General features: G+C 44.5%; 1 long non-coding RNA gene across 1 annotated transcript; it reads right to left on the bottom strand.

Moving 5' to 3' along the window:
* Positions 1–16,862: 16,862 nt before the first annotated feature.
* Positions 16,863–22,250, bottom strand: LOC123182208 (uncharacterized). Its single transcript, XR_006492059.1, has 4 exons — positions 22,198–22,250; positions 21,955–22,074; positions 17,522–17,586; positions 16,863–17,204 (listed from the first exon to the last, which is right to left on the bottom strand). It is a non-coding gene; the product is annotated as an uncharacterized lncRNA (long non-coding RNA).
* Between the last annotated feature and the right edge of the window lie 2,097 nt (positions 22,251–24,347).

Genomic DNA, 24,347 nt, shown 5'->3' with positions numbered 1-24,347 from the left:
TGTGCCTCTGTACATATCGGATCGGGAGCCATATATGTATACGTGGTTGGCACGACGGGAGAGTCCGAGACTGTCTCAAAAATACTTTCCTGTTTTTTTACTTCTTTTTTGACCAGTTTTTTTTTTTTGAGCGACCTTTTTTTTTGACCAGTTGTGAAATTTATTTTTTCTTGAGTAACGACCGGTTGAGAAGTTCTCCACCCTGCGACGCGTAAGGCGCCAAATACTTCTATTCTCTAGCTTTATTCGGTAATGGGCCAGCCCGTGTAAGTTTCATTGTGCACCAGTTTGGGGAAACATCTGCATGTTTTATGTCTTGTTTCTCTTTTTCCTAATTTTTTATTGGAAAAGCTTACCTTCAGCCGGCATGCTCCGTGTCCGTCGGATCCTCTGTTGATCAGAAGGATGAGAGCATCCCCGTGTCCATGTGTTTCTGCAACTGACCCTTTGTTTCGAAAACGAGAGTTTTGCAACTACCTGGTTTTTTGCAGCGGCGGTGACTCGTGCGGCCGGGAGGACGATGGCGGCGAGGAATCTCGCCGGATCCGACGAGGATGGCGCGCGGGCAGGAGGCAGGGATGTCCGGGAGCCGCGGGGGCGAAGACTCGTGAGCGCGACGACGGCGAGGATTCCAGCCGAATCTTGCCGGATCCGACGAGGATGACCCGTAGGCAGGAGGTGGGGACGCCCGAGAGCAGAGGGATCTCGCCTCGGCGAGGTCTGCCGGGTTGACGGCGAGCTTCATAGCAAGGACCCGCGACAACACCGACGAACGACGCTTTTGCGGCAAGAGATACAAAGAGATGCAGAAAACAAAAGGAAGAGGAGGATGGTGGCGAGGTGACTTTGGTCGGAGGTCCGGTGCTCACCGGCGGCGGCACGAAGGCGAGGACGGGCGGCGCCGATCCTCCCTCACCACTATCTGAAGCTCGCGGTGAATGACGGTTTCGAGGGAGCATGTTTCTGAATAAAGCTCTTATTGCAATAGTCTGTGTGTTTCTGAAACAAAGCTCTTGTTGCAAAGAGGAACCATATCCAGAAATCTTTAAAATTCTGTAACAAGACCTTTGTTGGAAAAAAAATCTGAAGCATGATCTCTGTTGTAGAAAATAAAAAAATCACAGGCACGGGTGATCTTTAAAATTTCTACAACATGATCTCTGTTGCAAAAAAAATTGCAATAAGATATTTGTTGTAAAAAAATAAAAAATACAGGCTTGGGTGATTGCAACAAGCAGACTGTTGCAGAAACACCACTCTTGTTGCAAAGGGTGGCTTCTTACGTTACGTTGGAGATCAGACATCATTAATGTGTCAACCCAATGGTCAGCAAGGCGGCTGATCCTTTTTGAATTTCCACCGGCGGACACGTAGCGTCACCCATTTTCTATGCTTTCCTTTTGTTTAGATTTTTTTACAAATTCTTGAACATTTTTTGAATTTATAAAAATTTAAATCATGAACATTTGCTGAATTCATGAACAATATTTTCAAATCTGCGAACGTTTTGCTAATTGGGAACATTTTTATAATTCAAGAGATTTCTTGTTTTGCGCAAATCACAAGAAGTTTTCGTAAGTCAAGATTTCTTAAAATCCATGTCATTTTTCATATCTATGAATCTTTTAAAATTTAGGAAGAGTTTTTGAATGTATGATTTCTTTTATTTGGTAAAACAGCCGGTAGTCGATTTCCCCCCTGAATCAGTAGGCGCCTTTTCACTGAAACGAGTGTGCAAGCGGAAGCAAAAAAATAGGCGCACTAATTAAGAGAGATAATGCGTAACATAGACTAGTAACATATTATGTTACTAGTCTATGTTACTACTTTTATAATAGGAAGTAATATATGTGTGATAACATGCAACACTTTATTTATTAGACTATAAACTTATCTTTTTTTAATATGTGTGATGTTAGGTGGTGTTTGGTTCTCTAGTTTTAAGACTTTTTCTAGTCCCTAGAACTTTTTGAAAAAGACTCTCAAGGAAGTGCTTCTAAGGACTTTTTGCAAAAAGTCCCACTCTGTTTGGTTTGCTAGGGACTTTTTCTAGTCCCAACACAAAAAAGTCTCTGGAACCAAACACCCCCTCATACTATTAGTAACTAGCTATGTTACCACTTTCCTCTTTTTCTTCATTTATTACTTGCCACATCATTTATTTTATCTAGATATGAGTGGTGTTACTACTTATGTTACTCCCACTGTGGGTAGTTTAATCATACTAATAACTAGACTTATATATGGGACAATTAATGTTGTGGTAGCAGCACTAATTAAGAACTTGTGGGATGATTAGCAGTAATGTGCCCAATTTGAGAAGTGAGATGATTTCAGGCATATATATTTCTACAAATATGTATGGAACATAAACATGTTATTGGAAGTACTTGTATATGTATGGATGATGCAACTATATATCAGTCTGCTTGCCTCACTACACGTATGTCGGATTCTGCTGAACACTGGTTATCTTGGCTTGTTTGGTTTATGTGGATCATGTCTCCAATTGATGAATCATGGTTCCATGTAAAGCACTTTGCGTCTATAGCTTATTTTGGGGGTGAAGGCGCTTCTCCCTTTGCCCTCCTGTAACAGGAAGGGCGCTGCTCTGGGGATTTTTTTTCAAAAGTAGCACATTTTTTATAGCAATTTCGGAAACTAGCAGTGTCGATATGTTATTTGCAAAACTAGCAGCCCGTCGGTCAACGGTTGGCCGAAGTGGACCCTTTTGGCCTGCGGAAGCCCGAAGTGACGTCTTCGGTTAAGCCAGGCCGAAGTGTGCGCGAACTGGGCCGAAGACGGGCCTCTTTGGCCAGCCAGCGACCGAAGAGGTCTTCGGCTTACCAGTGGCCGAAGAGTAGCGGATAAGGCCCGAGCGGCGTCTTCTTTCTCCTCTCGCTGTTCTTGCTCTGTCTCTCTCGTTCCTCTCTGTACATCGCCCCCCTCGCTGATCTCTTCGTTTCTCCACCTATTTTCCAATCCAAAGCACAGAAACGGTAGATCGTAGCCATCTCCACCGGCCTACGGTCATTTTTTCCCAATGGGATAGCTATTTGTGCATACAAGTGAGGTGGAGTCATGATGGGGTGAGGAGGAGGAGAGGCCATGGTGGGCTGAGGAGGAGGAGGAGGCGGTTTGGCTGGTGAGGAGGAGGTGCAGCTTCGTGCCGCCGAGGGGGTGGCATTGGTGTTGTCTGTTGGTGCAAGTTCTTCGTGAGGTGGCCACAAGCGGCGAAGGTATAATCACGCGTCACATTTGTTAGTGATAATTGGTTTGTGTTGGCATTTTAGCGGATAGTTAGTGTAGCCAGTAACAATTTGTTCATTGCGATTAATTAGAAGGTGGCAATGTCTGACAGGTGAAAATGTCAGTATCAGTAAATTTGATTGTTTACTATGGCCCTGGTAATGTTCGATATAATGAGTTGGGGGTTGATCTTAGCGAGTTTAAAAATGGCGTCATGACACTTTCAGACCCGGACAGAGTGGACATTAGACAGTTGAAGCACTGGTTGACTACTAGTTTTGGGTTGGATTCTGAAGTATGTTCCGTCAGTATTCATGCATTGTGGACCAAATCCTGTAAAAATGTCAAGTGGGAGTTGATGCCGATAGATAGGAGCCAGCATTGGTTGACCCTGTTAAGTCGTTGCCGAGACCGAAGAATCCACCCATATGTCCTAGTGCAGCCAGTGGCGAAGGAGGAGAATACCGTACAATTCCATGTGGGGTATGAACCCGGCCAGGGTAGTCGAGTTGCTAACGAGATTCATTTATCCGGGTCACAGCCACCGGATGTGGATCCTAGCCAAACCGAGAAGGAGTCAGACTACATGTTGGACAATGTTTGTGGTCATGATACTGGGCAGAATATTTAGTCGATAATATTAGCTGGTTCTGGTGTTGCTGATGGGGATGAGGAAGGCGATGAAATGCAGAGGGTGATGGAGGAAGAGGACGAGGATGGATATGCGGAGGATCTGGATTCTGAAAATTCTAAGGATGAAGTGGAGGTACCGATTCCTTCTGCATGGAATCAGGACATATCCACCGGCCTTACTGTGAACGATGGCCATGAGACTCCATGGCAATATAATCTGAACCAAGTTCAGATAGGGGCTATGTTTGATACAAAGAAAAAATTGAAGTATGCAGTGATAAAGTGGGCTATGTCTACTCAGAGGGTTTTCCGGACAGACAGATCAAACCCAACAAACTATACCATGAAGTGTGTTGAAACAGGTTGTCCTGTGAAGGTGCACGGGCACGTGCCGAAGTATAACATCCACTGGGTTGTCACGAATGTGGTCCCACATAATTGTGTGAGGAAAAACTTATTGGTTCGTCATCCAAACCTGACTTCAACTCTCATTGCGCAACTCATGTATACTGAGATAGTGGAGAAAAAAGATATGGAAGCAAAACACATTCAGACAGCAGTGAAGGTCAGATGGAATTATAACATTCGTTATGGGAAGGCTTGGAGGGCTAAGCAGAAGGCTATGGAGGAAAGATTTGGGACGTTCTTTGACTCATATGATAATGTTGTCCGTCTCCTGGATGTACTGAAGGAGAGGAATCCCGACACTTATGTTAACGTATAACATACAAGGTTGCTGAGTATACCAGGTTTCAAGGTGTTGAAACGAGTATTCTTCTCTTTTGCTATGTGCATTGAAGCTTTCCGGCATTGTCCTCCTGTGATGTTTGTGGATGGTACATTCCTGACTGGTCAGTACAAAGGGCAAATCCTGACTGCCATTGGTGTGGATGGAAACAATCAAATCATTCCACTTGCCATGGCATTTGTGGAGGGTGAGAACTTTATGAGTTGGGTGTGGTTCTTTCGGCAAGTGAAAATTGCCATTGTGAAGGATCGACCAAACATGTGTGTCATTCATGATAGGCATGCTGGTATATTGAAGGCTGTGAAGACACTAAGGAATCCAACAGTAGACAAACCAACACCTTGGAAGGATTTGCAGAGCCGGTGGTGCATGCGCCATCTTGGGGCTAACTTTTTCTCACAGTTCAAGAACAAGCGGTTGATGAACTTGTTTAAAAAATTGTGCAAGCAGAACCAGGAGCGTAAATACCAATTTATTTGGTCAAAACTTGATGGGTTTACTAAAAAGCAGGTCCGTGCCAGGAAGAAAATGGAAAAAGACCAACAACAATTAGCAACACTCATGGCGGAGCTAGAGGAGCTAGATTGTCTCATTAGGATACCCCACAGTAGATTTGTCAGACGCACAGATTGATCGATCCCTAGAGGCATATATTCTATGGTTGTTCGGCAAGACGATGTTCACGGAGAACCACGTGAGCACTGTTGATGCACGATTCATCGGTATTGCACGAGAGATAGCTGACGCGCATTGCCCTGCGGATATTGTCCAGAGGAGTTTTGGTTCTGCCGTGTTAGCAGCTACGTACAGAGGCTTGTGCAAAGGTTGCTTGTTGAAGTCTAGAAAGTCAGGTCTGGTTGGATGTCCACTATTTTTGCAGCTCTGGTCATACGAGAGATTCCCTATAGGACGACCCTATGTCTCCATTGACACACTGTTTGGGTTGGAGGACATAGCAGGGGCTTACGTGCCTGCTATCGGCGACTTGCCTACTATGGGATCTGTTTGGGCACGGAGAGAGGTACTTTTAAATTATGTAATTCCTTCGATTATTTTTGCCGTGCAATAGTATTACTAATGTAAATTTGTTGTCATGTACAGAGACAGTTTGCACATACCCAGGTGAAGAGCTGCTACCCGTCCTTCACGATGCAGTTTGATAGTTTGCACGAGGATCAAGTTATCTAGGAGCCCTACTCGTATCAGACTATAACATCCAGATATCCAGTTGGGATCTCTGCCTTATGCACTAGAGATCGGCACTACTGGATGACCAAGGCCAAGTTGGTGTTCGACGTGATGGTTGAGGAGATGGCTCTTCATAGGGTGATGAGACAGTTTGGTCTATGTCAAGAGCCTGCAATTCCAGATATTCCACGGATACCAGACCACGTTCACAAGTAAGTAATAATATTAAAGTTGTCAGCACTACATTCAGAATATATCTAACCATGCAACGCGCATGTCAATCTCAGGTACAGTTGCGTAGGAGGAAACAAGTCCATGGCTGTTTGGCTTCAGAGCATTAGCCCTTACGTTCAAGAATGGACTACGGCACCGACAAATATCTGGAATGAGGTTCGGCCCTTTGACTGGGACAAGTTTGGGTTGTATTTACAAACTTACCGGCATACAACGAGGATCTACTTGGTTCCATCAGCTGCTCCTGATCAGATTGAAGCCCCTCTCACCAGCGATATGTACCCAACTACCTCTGTTGTGGGAACGAGACACCACGCGGTACGTGTCATGCTTCTCATATGTGTAGTTCTATCATAACCTTATCATATACAATGGGTTAACTCTTCATGTGCAGAGTGACTTGACAGTCCAGGCGCGAGAGGAGGTTTCCGCTTTAATGCGGCAGGTTGAGAGGGGGGATACTATCCCATAGCCAGAGCACCTCTCATGGTTGAGGCGTATGGATGAGAAGTTAAGAGGGATTTACGCATCACTTACATGTAGGCGATCTACGGATGTTGTCGTTCCTCGTCCGGCACATCGTCCCCCACGTCCCTCTGTCCATCGTTCAGAACCATGACACTCTGTGCAGCGTTCAGAACCACGACACTCTGTGCAGCAACCACGCCTCTCTGTGCATCAGCCATCTCCTTCACAACCAGGGAGCTCTTCCTGGAATCAACCATCGCCTTCTCAACCAGGGACCTCTTCCTGGTCTCATCAAATGGAAATAGGTAACACTACTTTGTACATTCTTTTCAACATTGTAGGTTCGCAAATTAATTTTACCCATTTTACTATATTGCAGTAGGCAACCAATCGCAACCGTTCATGCATTCAGTGCAATCACTGATACTTAGTGGTGCTGGATGTGGATTAGAGGGCTATGGCGATGACGATGACCAAGCTAAAAACACTTATGACTTCTCGCACACGGTGTTTCACACTCCACCACCACCACCGTCGCAGGAGACATAGACAGTGACAGTCGAGGTTATCTATGGTCGTGGTTATCGTGAGCATCGTCCACCGCCTCAGCGCTTATCGCCTTCCGGTCCTCGCCCGAGGAAGACCCAGATTCGTCGTCGACCCCCGCAGTGATATGATTATCTATGTTAGTTTCAGACTATTCGCATATGTGAGTCAGTATTTATGTATGAGACATGCTTCATGTATGTGTTACTATTGCACTTGCTTCTATCTGATCAGGAGACATATATCGTTTTATGTATGCGAGAGACATATTACTATTAATTCGCATTGTTATTCCAGTTACATTTCCAAAGAGACTACAACTGATAATTAAGATACAAGCACATCTGAATTAAACGGTGCGGTTGAACTTAATAAATACAGCTTACATACTACAAAATGAAATTAAGGTAGAACATAATGCCCTACTTGTTGAGGTACAACTGGAATACAGCTTACATACTACATGAAGTCATCATCGTCATCCTCCGTTGAAGCAGAACTCTTGCCCTTCGACGATGAAGAACTTTTGCCCTTCGATGATGCAGAAACCTTGCCCTTCGACGATGAAGAACTCTTACCCTTCGACGATGAAGAACCCGAAAGCGGCGGCATGAAGATATCATCTTCGTCCTCGCTCTCCTCAGTCCATAAACATGGATTATTTGCTATAGTCCTTCTGAAAGTTTCACTCTTCGGCACCACTACCTTGTTACACCTTTCATCCAACCTAAGAAGTTCTTTACGTACCTCCTCATAGGTCCTTTCAGGCCACCCAGACCTACGTAATTGGTGAGCCAACTCATTCATTATGGTGTCACTAACGGTGAGTTCTTCCCATGGGAACTATCCTATTGTCCATCCTGAAATCGGTAGCTAGCCTCAGAAGAGTGTTGCTCATCCCAGGGTGAAAACTATGATCAAAAGGATAATGGGACATCTCGACTACACTGGACTGCTTATTCACCTCCGGGTCAAGGGGGTTTTATAGGTAGAGAGGAGAGAAAATGGCGGGAAAGAACGATCGGGGTATGAAGGGAAAGAGTTGGCGGGAACATATGGCGGGAAAGGGTTGGCGGGAAACGAGTGGCGGGAACATATGGCGGGAAAGGGTTGGTGGGAAACGGGTGGTGTGAACATATGGCGGGAAAGGGTTGGCGGGAACATATGGAGGGGAAAGAGTTGGCGGGAAAATATTTACGGAAAGGGCTGTGCAATTTTTTTTTCATTGCAAAATGGTTACACAACATTCGTAAGTCATAATAAAAAAACCCTTTTCGGCCTACAGTAAGCAGAAGAGCGCGGCCATGCAACTTCGGTCAACCGTTCACGCCAAAAGGTGGGGCCCGGGGACTCTTCGGCCTACGGTTGACCAAAGAGTGCTCTTCGGCCTATGGGAGGCTGAAGAGTCCTTTTCGGCCTAGTTGGGGCACACTTCGGCCAACGGGAGGCAGAAGTGCCCTCTTCGGTCAACTGCTGGCCGAAGAGCCACTCTTCGGCCAATGGGAGGCCGACGGGGTACTAGTTTTGCAAATAACTTGTTAGCACTGCTAATTTCCGATATTGCTGCTAGTTTTGAAAAAAAATCTGCTCATGGTGGCCTCTTGGTCGCTTGGCATTTCGCCAAACACTTGTGAGCAGAGCAGGAGCTATTTGTAGGCGGGGGATGGAGTTTAGATGGGGAAGAGCAGTGAATCAATGGTAGGCAGCAAGAAGAATCAGATAGAGAGGAGAGACACTCGTATAGTCGTATGGTACAAGGGAAATATGTAGTTTTTTTTTGAGAAATGGGAAAGAGGTAGCTTTTTTTAGTGGTAAACCAAATTTTATTGATAAGTGTCAAGGTTTACAGAGATGATAAAGGGATCATGAGGAACCCCTAGCCACAAATGGCGACCAATATCTAGACTAGAAGAGAATTTTGCTAAATTATGAGCATCCCAGTTCGATGAACGACCTTCAAAAATGAACTCGCAGCTGGTGAATTCTCTTGCCCGAGCTACAATCTCTTTGATTATGGTAGAGTATCTGCCTTCAGTGCCCGTCCTAATGTCTGAGATCACCGACTTACAGTCGCAAGCGATAATAATTTTGTCCACCGCCAGATCAAGCGCAAGAGATAAGGCTTCCCGACACGCGAGAGCTTTGAGTGTAGCTGGATCAACAATGTTGGTGCCATAGCAGAAGATCCTAAGAACACACCATTATGATCTCTACAAACTGCTGCAGCCGCTCCCCGCTCTCCGCTTCTTGCTAGACCTCTATCAACTTGAATCTTTGATATGCCCGGTCCCGGAGCTCTCCATTGTTGGCGCGGCTGAGTGTTTCTGGAAAACCCGTTCACAACTCTCACCTGCAATCTCTCTTGCATTTTTATGGAATCAAGTTCATTAATGAATCTTACCAGTTACCACAAAAGAGAGTGTGGTGTGTGGGTTCTGGAGCTCACCCTCATGGATTGCTTTTCTCCTTGCTGTCCAAATTGCCCACAAAGTAACCACTGTCTCTATCAGTTTCGGGTGTGATAGGCTTTCCATCAAAGAGAAAATCCAACACTTGGCATTCGGCTCAATTGTGGATAGAATATGGTCAACAACCTCAACATCTGCCAAAGCCCAGACACCCCTCGCCATCGAACAGTCCAAAAGAGAATGTCGCCATGAGTCTTGAACACCACACAAGTGGCACTTATCAACATCTGACATATTTCTCTTATGGCGAACATCCTCGGTGGGAATTGACTGCTTTGCCAACCTCCAAAGAAAATTACGGATTTTTCCTGGGACCTGAACTGACCACAGAGAGGACCACGCCTTGCCTTCCTCCTCGTAATTTGAACATCTCACATTGTTTTCCAGCCAGTCTTCCCTCCTTCTTTTAGTGTCTGCTAGCATGCGGTATGCTGAACGAACTGTAAAAACACCGTTTCTTTCATAATTCCAAGCCCAGAAATCATCTAAGTTTTTGGTACACATGAAGGAAATATGCCCTAGAGGCAATAATAAAGTTATTATTTATTTCCTTATATCATGATAAATGTTTATTATTCATGCTAGAATTGTATTAACTGGAAACATAATACATGTGTGAATACATAGACAAACTTGGTGTCACTAGTATGCCTCTACTAGACTAGCTCGTTAATCAAAGATGGTTATGTTTCCTAACCATGAACAAGGTGTTGTTATTTGATTAACGAGGTCACATCATTAGTTCAATGATCTGATTGACATGACCCATTTCATTAGCTTAGCACCCGATCGTTTAGTATGTTGCTATTGCTTTCTTCATGACTTATACATGTTCCTATGACTATGAGATTATGCAACTCCCGTTTACCGGAGGAACACTTTGTGTGCTACCAAACGTCACAACGTAACTGGGTGATTATAAAGGAGCTCTACAGGGGTCTCCAAAGGTAGATGTTGGGTTGGCGTATTTCGAGATTAGGATTTGTCACTCCGATTGTCGGAGAGGTATCTCTGGGCCCTCTCGGTAATGCACATCACATAAGCCTTGCAAGCACTGCAACTAATGAGTTAGTTACGAGATGATGTATTACAGAAAGAGTAAAGAGACTTTCCGGTAATGAGATTGAACTAGGTATTGGATACCGACGATCGAATCTCGGGCAAGTAACATACCGATGACAAAGGGAACAACGTATGTTGTTATGCGGTCTGACCGATAAAGATCTTCGTAGAATATGTAGGAGCCAATATGGGCATCCAGGTCCCGCTATTGGTTATTGACCGGAGATGTGTCTCAGTCATGTCTGCATTATTCTCGAACCGTAGGGTCCGCACGCTTAACGTTACGATGACAGTTATTATGAGTTTATGCATTTTGATGTACCGAAGTTAGTTTGGAGTCCCGAATGTGATCACGGACATGACGAGGAGTCTCGAAATGGTCGAGACATAAATATTGATATATTGGAAACCTATGTTTGGATATCGGAAGTGTTCCGGGTGAAATCGAGATTTTACCGGAGTACCGGGAGGTTACCGGAACCCCCCGGGAGCCATATGGGCCTTAGTGGGCTTTAGTGGAAAGGAGAAAGGGGCAGCCCAAGGTGGGCCGCGCGCCTCCCCCCTCCCCTAGTCCTATTAGGACAAGGAGAGGTGGTCGGCCCCCTCTCTCTCTTTCCCCCTCGGGGAATCCTATTCCAACTAGGATTGGGGGGGGAGTCCTACTCCCGGTAGGAGTAGGACTCCTCCTGCACCCTCCTCCTGGCCGGCCACCCCCTCCCCCTTGGCTCCTTTATATACGGAGGCAGGGGGCACCCTAGACACACAAGTTGATCATTGAGATTGTTCCTTAGCCGTGTGCGGTGCCCCCTGCCACCATATTCCACCTCGATTATATTGTAGCAGTGCTTAGGTGAAGCCCTGCGACGGTAGTACATCAAGATCGTTACCACGCCGTCGTGCTGACGGAACTCCTCCCCGACGCTTTGCTGGATCGGAGCCCGGGGATCGTCATCGAGCTGTACGTGTGCTAAGAACTCGGAGGTGCCGGAGTAACGGTGCTTGGATCGGTCGGATCGGGAAGACGTACGACTACTTCCTCTACGTTGCGTCAACGCTTCCGCTGTTGATCTACAAGGGTACGTAGATCACACTCTCTCCTCTCGTTGCTATGCATCACCATGATCTTGCGTGTGCGTAGGAAATTTTTTGAAATTACTGCATTCCCCAACAGTGGCATCCGAGCCTAGGTTTTATGGTTTGATGTTATATGCACGAGTAGAAAACAAGTGAGTTGTGGGCGATATAAGTCATACTGCCTACCAGCATGTCATACTTTGGTTCGGCGGTATTGTTGGACGAGACGACCCGGACCAACATTACGCGTACGCTTACGCGAGACCGGTTCCCCCGACGTGCTTTGCACATAGGTGGCTTGCGGGCGACTGTCTCTCCAACTTTAGTTGAACCGAGTGTGGCTACGCCCGGTCCTTGCGAAGGTTAAAACGGAGTCTATTTGACAAACTATCGTTGTGGTTTTGATGCGTAGGTGAGATTGGTTCTTGCTTAAGCCCGTAGCAGCCACGTAAAACTTGCAACAACAAAGTAGAGGACGTCTAACTTGTTTTTGCAGGGCATGTTGTGATGTGATATGGTCAAGACATGATGCTAAATTTTATTGTATGAGATGATCATATTTTGTAACCGAGTTATCGGCAACTGGCAGGAGCCATATGGTTGTCGCTTTATTGTATGCAATGCAATCGCGCTGTAATGCTTTACTTTATCACTAAGCGGTAGCGATAGTCGTGGAAGCATAAGATTGGCGAGACGACAACGATGCTACGATGGAGATCAAGGTGTCGCGCCGGTGACGATGGTGATCATGACGGTGCTTCGGAGATGGAGATCACAAGCACAAGATGATGATGGCCATATCATATCACTTATATTGATTGCATGTGATGTTTATCTTTTTATGCATCTTATCTTGCTTTGATTGACGGTAGCATTATAAGATGATCTCTCACTAAATTATCAAGAAGTGTTCTCCCTGAGTATGCACCGTTGCAAAAGTTCTTCGTGCTGAGACACCACGTGATGATCGGGTGTGATAGGCTCTACGTTCAAATACAACGGGTGCAAAACAGTTGCGCACGTAGAATACTCAGGTTAAACTTGACGAGCCTAGCATATGCAGATATGGCCTCGGAACACGGAGACCGAAAGGTCGAGCGTGAATCATATAGTAGATATGATCAACATAATGATGTTCACCGATGAAACTACTCCATCTCACGTGATGATCGGACATGGTTTAGTTGATTTGGATCACGTGATCACTTAGAGGATTAGAGGGATGTCTATCTAAGTGGGAGTTCTTTAATAATATGATTAATTGAACTTAAAATTTATCATGAACTTAGTCCCTGATAGTATCTTGCTTGTTTATGTTGATTGTAGATAGATGGCTCGTGCTGTTGTTCCGTTAAATTTTAATGCGTTCCTTGAGAAAGCAAAGTTGAAAGATGATGGTAGCAATTACACGGACTGGGTCCGTAACTTGAGGATTATCCTCATTGCTGCACAGAAGAATTACGTCCTGGAAGCACCGCTGGGTGCCAGGCCTACTGCTGGAGCAACGCCAGATGTTATGAACGTCTGGCAGAGCAAAGCTGATGACTACTCGATAGTTCAGTGTGCCATGCTTTACGGCTTAGAATCGGGACTTCAACGACGTTTTGAACGTCATGGAGCATATGAGATGTTCCAGGAGTTGAAGTTAATATTTCAAGCAAATGCCCGGATTGAGAGATATGAAGTCTCCAATAAGTTCTATAGCTGCAAGATGGAGGAGAACAGTTCTATCAGTGAGCATATACTCAAAATGTCTGGGTATAATAATCACTTGATTCAGATGGGAGTTAATCTTCCAGATGATTGCGTCATTGACAGAATTCTCCAATCACTGCCACCAAGCTACAAGAGCTTCGTGATGAACTATAATATGCAAGGGATGAACAAGACTATTCCCGAGCTCTTCGCAATGCTGAAAGCTGCGGAGGTAGAAATCAAGAAGGAGCATCAAGTGTTGATGGTTAACAAAACCACTAGTTTCAAGAAAAAGGGCAAAGGGAAGAAGAAGGGGAACTTCAAGAAGAACGGCAAGCAAGTTGCTGCTCAGGAGAAGAAACCCAAGTCTGGACCTAAGCCTGAAACTGAGTGCTTCTACTGCAAGCAGACTGGTCACTGGAAGCGGAACTGCCCCAAGTATTTGGCGGATAAGAAGGATGGCAAGGTGAACAAAGGTATATGTGATATACATGTTATTGATATGTACCTTAATAGAGCTCGCAGTAGCACCTGGGTATTTGATACTTGTTCTGTTGCTAATATTTGCAACTCGAAACAGGGACTACGGATTAAGCGAACACTGGCGAAGGACGAGGTGACGATGCGTGTGGGAAACGGTTCCAAAGTCGATGTGATCGCGGTCGGCACGCTACCTCTACATCTACCTTCGGGATTAATATTAGACCTAAATAATTGTTATTTGGTGCCAGCGTTGAGCATGAACATTATATCTGGATCTTGTTTGATGCGAGACGGTTATTCATTTAAATCAGAGAATAATTGTTGTTCTATTTATATGAGTAATATCTTTTATGGTCATGCACCTTTGAAGAGTGGTCTATTTTTGATGAATCTCGATAGTAGTAACACACATATTCATAATGTTGAAGCCAAAAGATGCAGAGTTGATAATGATAGTGCAACTTATTTGTGGCACTGCCGTTTAGGTCATATTGGTATAAAGCACATGAAGAAACTCCATACTGATGGACTTTTGGAACCACTTGATTATGAATCACTTGGTACTTGCGAACCGTGCCTCATGGGCAAGATGACTAAAACGCTGTTCTCCGGTACTATGGAGAGAGCAACAGATTTGTTGGAAATCATACATACCGATGTATGTGGTCCGATGAATATTGAGGCTCGTGGCGGATATCGTTATTTTCTCACCTTCACAGATGACTTAAGCAGATATGGGTATATCTACTTAATGAAACATAAGTCTGAAACATTTGAAAAGTTCAAAGAATTTCAGAGTGAAGTTGAAAATCATCGTAACAAGAAAATAAAGTTCCTGCGATCTGATCGTGGAGGAGAATATTTGAGTTACGAGTTTGGTGTACATTTGAAAAATTGTGGAATAGTTTCGCAACTCACGCTACCCGGAACACCACAGCGTAATGGTGTGTCCGAACGTCGTAATCGTACTTTACTAGATATGGTGCGATCTATGATGTCTCTTACTGATTTACCGCTATCATTTTGGGGTTATGCTTTAGAGACGGCCGCATTCACGTTAAATAGGGCACCATCAAAATCCGTTGAGACGACGCCTTATGAACTATGGTTTGGCAAGAAACCAAAGTTGTCGTTTCTTAAAGTTTGGGGCTGCGATGCTTATGTGAAAAAGCTTCAACCTGATAAGCTCGAACCCAAATCGGAGAAATGTGTCTTCATAGGATACCCAAAGGAGACTGTTGGGTACACCTTCTATCATAGATCCGAAGGCAAGACATTCGTTGCTAAGAATGGATCCTTTCTAGAGAAGGAGTTTCTCTCGAAAGAAGTGAGTGGGAGGAAAGTAGAACTTGACGAGGTAACTATACCTGCTCCCTTATTGGAAAGTAGTACATCACAGAAAATTGTTTCTGCGACACCTATACCAATTAGTGAGGAAGCTAATGATGATGATCATGAAACTTCAGGACAAGATACTACTGAACCTCGTAGATCAACCAGAGCGAGATCCGCACCAGAGTGGTACGGTAATCCTGTTCTAGAAATCATGCTGCTAGATCATGATGAACCTACGAACTATGAAGAAGCGATGGTGAGCCCAGATTCCGCAAAGTGGCAAGTGGCTTGAAGCCATGAAATCTGAGATGGGATCCATGTATGAGAACAAAGTATGGACTTTGGTTGACTTGCCCGATGATCGGCAAGCAATTGAGAATAAATGGATCTTCAAGAAGAAGACTGACGCTGATGGTAATGTTACTGTCTACAAAGCTCGACTTGTCGCTAAAGGTTTTCGACAAGTTCAAGGGGTTGACTACGATGAGACCTTCTCACCCATAGCGATGCTTAAGTCTGTCCGAATCATGTTAGCAATTGCCACATTTTATGATTATGAAATTTGGCAGATGGATGTCAAAACTGCATTCCTGAATGCATTTCTGGAAGAAGAGTTGTATATGATGCAACCAGAAGGTTTTGTCGATCCAAAGGGAGCTAACAAAGTGTGCAAGCTCCAGTGATCCATTTATGGACTGGTGCAAGCCTCTCGGAGTTGGAATAAACGCTTTGATAGTTTGATCAAAGCATTTGGTTTTATACAGACTTTCGGTGAAGCCTGTATTTACAAGAAAGTGAGTGGGAGCTCTGTAGCATTTCTGATATTATATGTGGATGACATATTACTGATTGGAAATGATATAGAATTTCTGGATAGCATAAAGGGATACTTGAATAAGAGTTTTTCAATGAAAGACCTCGGAGAAGCTGCTTACATATTAGGCATAAAGATCTATAGAGATAGATCAAGACGCTTAATTGGACTTTCACAAAGCACATACCTTGACAAGATTTTGAAGAAGTTCAAAATGGATCAAGCAAAGAAAGGGTTCTTGCCTATGTTACAAGGTGTGAAGTTGAGTCAGACTCAATGCCCGACCACTGCAGAAGATAGAGAGAAAATGAAAGATGTTCCCTATGCTTCAGCCATAGGCTCTATCATGTATGCAATGCCGTGTACCAGACCTGATGTGTGCCTTGCTATAAGTTTAGCAGGGAGGTACCAAAGTAATCCAGGGGTGGATCACTGGACAGCGGTCAAGAACATCCTGAAATACCTGAAAAGGACTAAGGATATGTTTCTCGTATATGGAGGTGACAAAGAGCTCACCGTAAAAGGTTACGTTGATGCAAGCTTTGACACTGATCCAGACGATTCTAAATCGCAAACCGGATACGTGTTTACATTAAATGGTGGAGATGTCAGTTGGTGCAGTTCTAAACAAAGCGTCGTAGCGGGATCTACATGTGAAGCGGAGTACATAGCTGCTTCGGAAGCAGCGAACGAAGGAGTCTGGATGAAGTAGTTCATATCCGATCTACTCCCTTCGTTCCGAAATAATTGTCGTTGGGAGTTCCTCTCCGACCAGGTGAAAACGCACAAAAGTACAGAAATACCCCTCGTTTGAAAACAGATCATCTTCCTCCTCCATCCGCGAGGCAGCACCCCTCAAGTCCAGGACTCCTCCATCCTCCGTCGGGCTCCTCCAGGCCAGCGCCCCTCCGTCGGGCTCCTCCAGGCCAGCGCCCCTCCGTCAGGCTCCTCCAGGCCAGCGCTCCTCTTTGCCCCTCCTCCAGGCTCCTCCAGGCCAGCGCTCCTCTTTGCCCCTCCGCCAGGCCCCTCGTCGCCCCTGCTTCTCCGCCGGGCTCCTCCAGGCCAGCGCTCACCTCCTGCCCCGCCTGACCCTGGCCAGCGCTCAACTCCTCCTCCGCCCCCACCTCCTCCACGGCTACGGCCAGGCCACCAGCGGCTCCATTCCAGTGAACTCCCCTGCTCTCTGCTCATCTTTGTGGTAGGCATCCTGCAAAATTGTTCATGTTACTTTTCAATCAAGAAATCAGGAATACTAGCAATATATCGATATCAAGATCATGATCTGCTAGTTTTGGAAATGTTCACTCAGGAAATCAGTCAATGAGGATATCAAAATGTTTTGGTAATGGAGTAGTGTGCACATGTACATTGTCGCTAGGTGTGGGTACAAAATTACGGTATCTTGAGCATCCCCACCAACAGAATTACAGTTGAGAAAATTCAGCCAGGGCACAATTTCAAAACAGTAAGACCAGTCACAAAACAGAAAGTCTTGGTTTGGAAATGGTAGGTAGGTCACCTTACCAGCTTCTCTTTCTTTCATTCATTTCCATCACCATCACCTTGGCTCAAGTTCGCTTTCTTTCACACTATCAAAGGAATTCAGTTAGGAGTAACACTAAGTGAATCAAATTTGTAGATGATGTACTGAAAAGGGTGTTGTTTCTTGACAAGAAAAGGCAGAATTGATGTACTGAAAAGGGTGTTGTTTCTGAAACAATTGTCATATTATGAGTTCACCTAAGGAAATTAAGCTGGTTTCTGAAAGTTCAAATAAGGTGCACAAACCCTTAAGGTTCAAATAAGATGACCATGACAGTAAAAGTAATATTGACATGGAGTAAACATTAGCACTAATTGAAATGAGTAAACACTAGCAATATTAACAGAATTAAACACTAGCAATATTAATAGGAGTAAACAGAAATATTAGTACAAGTGCCATACTACTGCAAGTGCTAAATCTGATTTGGTCTTTTTGCAAGCTTTTACTCCTACACTACTCCTAATTAAATGAAGAAGATCTTGAACTAATGTAAGAGAAGAGAAAAAGGAGTGAGAAGCAAGAATTTAGTTAATTTTAATTAACTAGAAAAGGATTTAGTTGATTTTTACTCCTACACTAAATCTGGAATACTCCTACAGATCAGTAACCATGAACTTTCTCAATAACAGTACAGAAGGGCACAATATTGGGAAGTTTGTTAGTCTGGCATGGTAGCAACAGTAAAATATATACAAGCAGGCACTCCCTTCTCTATATATGAATTCAACTAAGAGATCCGCTGATCTAACGCGCACAAATTCTTCATTAACCTAGGAAACTAATTATGGCTGGTAATGCTTCATTAACCTAGGAAACAAATTCTTGCTTTGACAGTAAACAGACAACAATTGACCATAACAATATTGTCACTGTTGCTTTGACAATAAGCAGACTGAATTTATATGTACTTCTACTTCTACTTCTACTTCTACTTCATCTTACATATTCATATCTTCAGGAGAAAATGGATCTCCCAGATCTCAACTTCACTCCACCTGTAGAAGATGTGGATGAAATGGACGAAGATGCAGGAGAGCGAATGGAAGGAGATGAAATTGTTCAAGATCCAGGAGAGCGAATGGAAGGAGATGAAATTGTTCAAGATCCAGGTACAGTTACCGTTGATCATTCCATCATTTCATCATTTGATCATTCCATCACTTCATCACTTGATCATTTCATTTAATCATTTCTCTGTTGTATATCTTGGTGCAGGTGTTGGGAAAGTTGCTAGGAAATATAAAACCCTCAATGACCAGCAAAAATTCGCTGCTTATGTAGCAATGCATACACTGTGTATGAGTAGAGGAGGCACTTTTTTGGGAACTGACAAGCAAGACATTGCAAATTTTTTCGGAGTGGGTGTTTGGAGTATACAAAGAATTTGGAGAAAAGCAATGAGGCAAATTAGCGAAGGTAAAGAGGTGGATGTTTCTAATCAAAGAAAAAGGAAATTCTGGAAGAAAGCCTAAGGACATTAATCTAGAAAAAATCCTAACGATCCCATTAAACAAAAGGTCTACCATTAGGTCACTTGCTTGGCAACTGGGGTGTAGCCCTACCTCACTTCATAGAAAGTTCATGTTAAACTTGATAAGGAGGCATACAAACTGCGTGAAGCCAGCTCTAAAGGACCAGAATAAGAAGGATAGGATGAAATTTTGTTTGTCGATGCTTGATGAGGCAACAACAGCAACACCAAGGCCTAAGTTCAAGACTATGCATAATGTTGTCCATATTGACGAGAAGTGGTTCAACATGACCAAGAAGAATAGAACCTATTATCTGCTGGACGGGGAGGAAGAGCCTACAAGGCCTATACATGGAAACTGTATTGGAAAGGTGATGTTCTTGACGGCCGTTGCTAGGCCGAGGTGGGACAGTGAAGGAAACGTGACCTTCTCTGGGAAAATCGATATCTGGCCATTCATGAAAGAAGTTCCTGCTCAAAGGAGAAGCGACAACAGGCCCAGAGGTACAATAGAGACAAAATCAATAAAGATCGACAGAAAAGTGATGAGGGAGTTCCTGATAGAGAAGGTCTTGCCAGCAATACAAGCTGTTTGGCCTGAAGGCGATGCTGGACAAACCATCTACATTCAGCAGGATAATGCTAAGCCCCATATCTTGCCAGATGATCAGGAATTTCTAGAAGCTGTCGCAAAAACTGGACTTGACATCAGAATAATACAACAGCCTCCCAACAGTCCTGATTTGAATGTGCTTGACCTTGGGTTTTTCAACTCGCTCCAATCCCTGACAGATTGTCTGAGTCCTAAAACACTACAAGACCTTATTAAGGGTGTTTTGGAGGAATTTGAAGGCTATGATGTTTACAAGCTCAACAGAATTTTCCTAACTCTGCAGACATGCATGATTGAGATCCTAAACCATGCAGGGGGCAATGGGTATAAAATACCCCATGTAAACAAGGAAAGGCTTGAGGGGATTGGGCAACTACCTCCAAGATTATCATGCCCTCTAGAGGTTTACGCAAATGCATTATACAACTTAGAGCTAATGGAGAGGGTTCAGTAATGGAATATGAGCTTGTGATGACGCTTGCGGTGAGGTTGTGATGCTAGTGATGATGCTTGTGATGCTTGCAATGAGGCTCTGATGCTAGTGATGAGGCTGTGATGCTAGTGATGATGCTTGTGGTGCTTGCGATGAGGCTCTGATGCTAGTGATGAGGTTGTGATGCCAGTGATGATGCTTGTGATGCTAGTGATGAGGTTGTGATGCTAGTGATGATGCTTGTGATGCTAGTGATGCTTGTCATGTCTGTAATAATCCATATTTGAGTATGTTGGAGTACGTTGTTTTTGTGGAGTATGTTGGAGTATGTCTAACTCCACTTGTATGTGTAACTCCACTTGTATGTCTCCACTTGTATTTTTACTCCATGTATTTTTTTACTCCATACTCCATTTGTATGTGTATATTTCTACTACTCCATTTGTATGATCATTCGCTGATAGGAGAGTAGTAGGAGAGGAGAGGAGTGAATTCGAGAAGAGTATGTGAGAGGAATATGAGAGGAAAGGAGTGGAATAGAAGAGGAGAGGAGTGGGCTGGAATAGGAGAGGAGAGGAAAAAAATTAATTTAACTTTAACACAAGATAAGAGAAGAGAGGAGAGAAGAGAAGAGAGATAAGAAGAGAGAAGAAGAGAGAAGATACTTTTCTTTAATTAATGCCAAGCTACTCTTTAACATCATTCTTTGGTCAAGTTACTCACAAGCTTCCATACTGCCAAGTTTGCTTATTGGCATTCTTTTAATTTTAGTCCTGCTCCTACTAATCCTACTCCTAATCCTAATTTTAAAAAACCTGCATTAAAAGGAGTATTTTGGCACTGGATGAAAAGGAGTATTAACAACTCCAAGCTGAATACACAAATCTCTACAGCAAGCTACTCCAAGCAGTACTAAACCAACTAAGGTCACTTAAAGCAGTACTACACCAAAATACAAATACTGATGTCACTAATCTTTCCAAGCAGTACTACACTTACAGTAATCTCTGATAGGAGAGTAGTAGGAGAGGAGAGGAGTACTTGCAAGTCTACACTAAACACTACACTACTCCAAGAACTACTCATACTGTTGCTGCACTTGCTGAAAAGAGAAGAGAAGTCAAGAGAAGGAGGGTACTCCTGCTACAATTCATTTAATTTTAGTTAACTCAAGTTCATTTACTGAAAAAATCATTTAGTTTTAATTAAAAAACAAGTTTCAGTTAATTAAAAAATCATTTAGTTTCATTTTAATTAATTAAAGAAAATGACTTGTTGAGAGGAAAGGAGTGGAATAGAAGAGAGAGGAGTGGAGTGGAATAGGAGAGGAGAGGAAAAAGTTTATTTTAATGCTGAAGTTTGGAAGTAAGGTCTGGAGTTTTTGATACTCAGGAAGGCTTGTGTTAAAATCAGAGGACTAGACTAAACAAAATGAAATACGCAAGGCCGCAGCAAGAACGCAGCTCACTTCAACTAAACTAAACTGAACTTATTTAGCTACTGAAGAAATGAGCAGCGACTGAAGCAACTAAACTGCAGTTATAAGGAGGAGTAGCAAGCAGTGACTGAAACTGCAGATACGTCGAGGTTAACATTGACAACTACTGCAACTTTTCCTTATTACTCCAGCAAAACTACTGGAAAACTAACTGAATCTTTTCACTTGAATCAACTACTGCAACGAAATTCAGTGAATTAAGTATGCAGAGATACAACTACTACCATCAGAGAGAAACTACAGAATTAAGTATGCAGAGACAAGAGTACTGCAACCAAACTGAATATACTCCAACCAAACTGAGACAAGAGTACATCAGAGATACAGAGAGATACAAGTACTGCAACCAAACTGAATTAAGTACGGAGTATGCAGAGATACAGGAGTACAACTAACTGCAGCCTTGTCGTCGCGGAGGTTCTGGCCGTGGAGGCCGCGCATGAGGGAGGCCAGCTGCTCGTCCTCCTCCATCTGCTTCCGCACCCGCTTGATCTCCTTGGACACGTCCCCGAACCTCTGCATAGCATATCCATGTCCACCCAGAGCAGAAAGCGCAGCGCGTGTCATGTCAGTCAGTCAGCGCGTGTCATCGTCAGAGGTACTGTAATTAATCAAGAAGCCGGAGCGGAGGGGGCTTACGGTGGACTGGATGGTGTTGGCCCTGGTCCTGCCGGTGCATGGGGCCGGCGGCGAGGGAGGGGGCCTGGGCTCGGTGGCGACGGCGAGCACGCGGCGGAGGCGGCGCTGGTGTTGGTGCGTGGAGTGGCGCGGGAGCGAGGAGACGAGCCCGGCCACGACGCGGCCCCGGCCGAACCCCCCTCACTGCAGCAGGTGCAGCGTGGACGCCGACGCTGCCGTTGCAGGCGAGCAGCACCAGCTTCGCGTACGCGGCGTCGGCGGCCATCCCCTTTGCCCTTCTTCTTCCTGGCAGCAACGACCAACTGTGTCAAGTGCGTCCGTCGCCCAGAAGCTCACCTCTGCACCGCATCCACCGTCTCCGTCGCCAGATCCAGAGCAGGTGCACGCAGATCAAGCGGTGGCGCACGCGGATCCAGCGCCTCCGTCGCCCAGAAGCTCGCCGCCGGTGCAAAAATCCAAGCTTTGACCTCGGATGTGGGATGTGAGTGTTGTGGGGTGCGAGTGGAGGCGGGAGAAAGATGGCGGCGACGGGGAGAGATGGTGGCCGGCGAGGTGGGCGAGGTGGGCGAGGTGGTTGCCGGCGAGGTTGGCGAGAAGAGAGAGGCGACGGGGAGAAGAGAAAGCAATGAGTGAGGAGCGAGTGAGTGCCGACGCGAGGGTAAAAGTGGAAAGCGCAAAAAAATCGTAGCGTGCCAAAACTTGTACTAGTTTTCTCCACCGACAATTATTTCGGAATAGAGGGAGTAGGTGTCATACCTAGTGCATCGGGTCCAATGAAAATCTTTTGTGACAATACTGGTGCAATTGCCTTGGCAAAGGAATCCAGATTTCACAAGAGGACCAAGCACATCAAGAGACGCTTCAATTCCATCCGGGATCTAGTCCAGGTGGGAGACATAGAGATTTGCAAGATACATACGGATCTGAATGTTGCAGACCCGTTGACTAAGCCTCTTCCACGAGCAAAACATGATCAGCACCAAGGCTCCATGGGTGTTAGAATCATTACTGTGTAATCTAGATTATTGATTCTAGTGCAAGTGGGAGACTGAAGGAAATATGCCCTAGAGGCAATAATAAAGTTATTATTTATTTCCTTATATCATGATAAATGTTTATTATTCATGCTAGAATTGTATTAACTGGAAACATAATACATGTGTGAATACATAGACAAATTTGGTGTCACTAGTATGCCTCTACTAGACTAGCTCGTTAATCAAAGATGGTTATGTTTCCTAACCATGAACAAGGTGTTGTTATTTGATTAACGAGGTCACATCATTAGTTCAATGATCTGATTGACATGACCCATTTCATTAGCTTAGCACCCGATCGTTTAGTATGTTGCTATTGCTTTCTTCATGACTTATACATGTTCCTATGACTATGAGATTATGCAACTCCCGTTTACCGGAGGAACACTTTGTGTGCTACCAAACGTCACAACGTAACTGGGTGATTATAAAGGAGCTCTACAGGGGTCTCCAAAGGTAGATGTTGGGTTGGCGTATTTCGAGATTAGGATTTGTCACTCCGATTGTCGGAGAGGTATCTCTGGGCCCTCTCGGTAATGCACATCACATAAGCCTTGCAAGCACTGCAACTAATGAGTTAGTTACGAGATGATGTATTACAGAACGAGTAAAGAGACTTGCCGGTAACGAGATTGAACTAGGTATTGGATACCGACGATCGAATCTCGGGCAAGTAACATACCGGTGACAAAGGGAACAACGTATGTTGTTATGCGGTCTGACCGATAAAGATCTTCGTAGAATATGTAGGAGCCAATATGGGCATCCAGGTCCCGCTATTGGTTATTGACCGGAGATGTGTCTCAGTCATGTCTGCATTATTCTCGAACCGTAGGGTCCGCACGCTTAACGTTACGATGACAGTTATTATGAGTTTATGCATTTTGATGTACCGAAGTTTGTTCGGAGTCCCGGATGTGATCACGGACATGACGAGGAGTCTCGAAATGGTCGAGACATAAAGATTGATATATTGGAAGCCTATGTTTGGATATCGGAAGTGTTCCGGGTGAAATCGGGATTTTACCGGAGTACCGGGAGGTTACCGGAACCCGCCGGGAGCCATATGGGCCTTAGTGGGCTTTAGTGGAAAGGAGAAAGGGGCAGCCCAAG

Source organism: Triticum aestivum, chromosome 1A (assembly GCF_018294505.1).
Source record: "Triticum aestivum cultivar Chinese Spring chromosome 1A, IWGSC CS RefSeq v2.1, whole genome shotgun sequence".
NCBI lineage: Eukaryota > Viridiplantae > Streptophyta > Magnoliopsida > Poales > Poaceae > Triticum > Triticum aestivum.
Note: the sequence above shows the minus strand (reverse complement) of the source record. Positions and strands in the feature narration are given on the sequence as shown.